This window comes from Triticum urartu, chromosome 5 (assembly GCF_003073215.2).
Source record: "Triticum urartu cultivar G1812 chromosome 5, Tu2.1, whole genome shotgun sequence".
In the NCBI taxonomy this organism is placed as follows: domain Eukaryota; kingdom Viridiplantae; phylum Streptophyta; class Magnoliopsida; order Poales; family Poaceae; genus Triticum; species Triticum urartu.
In genome coordinates, this window is record NC_053026.1 from 38,433,287 (window position 1) to 38,436,523 (window position 3,237).

The 3,237-nt window shown below is 49.6% G+C and overlaps 1 long non-coding RNA gene across 1 annotated transcript; it reads right to left on the reverse strand.

The window, feature by feature from the left end:
- Positions 1-1,964: 1,964 nt before the first annotated feature.
- LOC125555557 lies at positions 1,965-2,621 on the reverse strand. The gene is made up of 3 exons (XR_007304759.1): positions 2,490-2,621; positions 2,135-2,401; positions 1,965-2,067 (listed from the first exon to the last, which is right to left on the reverse strand). It is a non-coding gene; the product is annotated as an uncharacterized LOC125555557 (long non-coding RNA).
- Between the last annotated feature and the right edge of the window lie 616 nt (positions 2,622-3,237).

Genomic DNA, 3,237 nt, shown 5'->3' on the forward strand with positions numbered 1-3,237 from the left:
ACAGTAGATGAAGTCTAAAATTTAACCCTAACTAATTTGATGAACTCTAAAATTTAATGAACCCTAACTAATTTGATGAACTCTAAAATTTAACCCTAACCAATTTGATGAACTCTGAAATTTAACCCTAACTAATTTGATGAACTCTAAAACTAATTCTATTTAACAACTACTGCCATAATTAGCATCTAATTTGATGAACCCTAACTAATTAGATGAACTCTGAAATTTAAACCTAAGAACCCTAGTTAAGCAGAGGTAGGGGAGGAGGAGGAGGAGGGCATGCTCACCTCAGGCGCCGGCGGAGTTAGGGAGAGGGGCACGCGGCGTCGAGGTCAGGGACGGGGTCGGGGCGGCAGGCGCACGGCGGAGGGCGGCGATGTAGGGGGGCGTTGAGGTCGGGGTCGGGGGCGTCGTGGAGGTCGGGGTCGGGGGCGGCATCGACGGCGTGCAGAGGGCAACGGGAGAGCGCGCGGCAGCCGGGTGATGACGGCGGCGACAGCAAACGCGCGCGTATTGGATTTGGGGAAAGTGGGCGTGGGGAAGAAGAACGGTTGGTTAAGTGGAAAGTAGCAGCAGCGCGTTCCACGAAAAGCGCTACTGCAACATTAGCTATAGCGCCTGTCCATAAAGCCCGCTGCTGCTACGCATTTCTCCTTTATTTTTCTTTTTCATTTATTTTCATTCACATTTTCTTTTTGTTCCTTCCCCTTTTTCTATTTCTTTCATTTTCATTTACTTTTCTATATGTTTTTCATTTTATTTTCCTTTCCTTAGCAGTAGCGCTTCCTGCGCGAAATACGCTGCTACAACAATCTTAGCAGCAGCGCGCTTTCCTTAGGCATGCTACTACTATAGGTATCCTGGCGAGAATAGTAAGGGGAATTGTAGTAGTAGCGCCTCTACAGTTAGACGCGCTACTGCTATGATCTTAGCTGCAGCGCGTTTGGATAACATGTGCTAGTGGTAAATTGTAGTAGCGCTTCTTTTTGTCCCGTGCTACTGGTAAGATTCCGTGTATAAGGTTTTCCCTAATAGTGCCTTGTCATCTTGAACCACCATAGACGATGAGGCGGCCTGGGCTCAATGAAGCGAGGCTACGCATCGGTGCTGCAGGAGCAATCACATCAGCGGAGGAGGTGGCACACCCAAGCAGGCCCACAAGCTTGCAACATTTTTTTGACGAATTTCTGCAATGAGAACGAAACAATAAGCACAGTATGGATCAACTTCATGATGAACATGAGCAAATGAACTCCATGTTACCTTCACCGTTCCCCTCAACTTGTTCTCACTAGCTCGAGTCTCGGGGATAGAACTAAGTGCATCAGAGGCATCAAAAATGCTTTTGTTCAGCTCCGAAGACTGCAATGGAATAAAATGAGTCAGTAGCACTAAAGTTGATTTCATCCAAACATCGGTTGAAAACAGATAAAAATAACTTACCACTCTATTCATGATGGGTCCATACTCCCTAAATCCGCCTTGTAGCTCTCTGATGCTGTCATTGTAGGCTTTATTCTCGGAGTCGTCGTCGTACAGACTTTCGGCGTCTGTCGTCGTCCACTGTGGCCTTAGGCGCAGACGATGCTTGATGCCATCGTCGAACCACAGCAGGTGATCCGAGTACTCCTCCCAGTCAATCACTCTTCTCTCCACATCTTTCTGAGTTTTCCACTTGTTCCATTCAGTCACGTATTTGGCATGTTGCTCTCCCCAATCGGTGATAGACTGATTCTTCTTCCTGCTCAGCCTGCAAAGCACAAGAAAGATTGTAAAACACCATTAGGAAGAATATGAAACATCAAAACGAAAGTTGGTAACGATGAGAACGGGCGGTGGTACTCACAAGTGCAGGTCGTAGCCACCGTTATCTTTGACGATGCCGGCTGGTGGTGTACGTTGTGCCTTACCAAATTGCACGGCAAAGCGCTATGGCAAGTGGTACTCGATGGCATAGACAAAAATCATGGGCACGATGCACCGCCAGAGAAGTCGGTCCTGCTTGCACATCACGTTCAGCTCGAACTCCCACTCTCGGTCGTCAGTATACGGCCGCCAGTTAACCTAGCACCAAAAGTGGTAAGCTCAAGTGAAAGTGTTGTCAACCACATTCGAAAGCTAGGTCTTATACCTGGAGAGGCGTCAGAGCATCAAGCTCGTTGATGAAGATCTTGTACAAGGTCTTGGATTCACCCGAGATTGTACCCACCACGTCCCAAGCGTATGCGACGGTCGGGTATCGAGCATCGTCGCCATCTTCGCCATATTCAGTCCATGCATGCGCTCTAAGCTTCTCCAGACGACCCACCGGGATTCGCTCCCACATCCAAATGGAGAGGCCCCACACACATCCACACATACCGGACGTAGCTTCCGTCCTCCGGGTTGCATCGTCAAGCTACAAAACAAGTGTAGATGATAAGATGCCAAAATCCAAAGTAGCGCACGTCCATGATATTTGAAACAATGGTGTGATATTCACTTACCGAACGGTATAGGTAGGCGAGGCCGGCGACCCCCTAGCTGTACCCCGCATCCCAGTCCGCCAGGAAGTCGAAATACATCCAGAGGGTAGTGTCCGCAGAGCAGTCTTGAAACACTACCTCCGTGAGAAGATACCACAGGCAGGCCCTGACGTACTGCTCCACCACCCAGGGTTCGGCCCCTTCCGGGCACTTGCTCCGGTACTTCAGGAGCCAGGGCAGCGCGACGCCGGAAGTCCGGTTCTTCTTATCTGGGGGGCAGTCGCCGATGAGGACGACAACCCTGTCGTGCCAGTTCTTCCTCTCCACTCGTCCTGTCAGAGCATGACCCTCGAGCGGTAGGCCCGTAATCATCCCCCAATCCTCGAGTATAATCGTCATCTCCCCACATGGAAGATAGAAGTTGTGCGTCTTTGGCCGCCACCGATCGATCAAGGCCGCGAGAGCTGAGTGAACGAGCGTCGGCGGCATGCGCTTGATCTGCAGGACGAAACCCAGTAGTTGGGCTCTCCTGTAGAACGACGTGTACCGCTCATCGTACTCCATCTTCACGGTCGTCCCGTGACCCCTCATCCGCAGTGGCGGGAGCATCTGTCGAAATGAAGACCCAAATAATTAGTAACTTTTTTTCATCGATTCGAAATATTTGTTTTAAGAAAGTTACTTACCACTCTGTTCTCAATAAAACGGGCATGATGGCCCTTGTCAAACATAGGGTCAGCATAGTATACTTGATGCCAATGTCATCCGC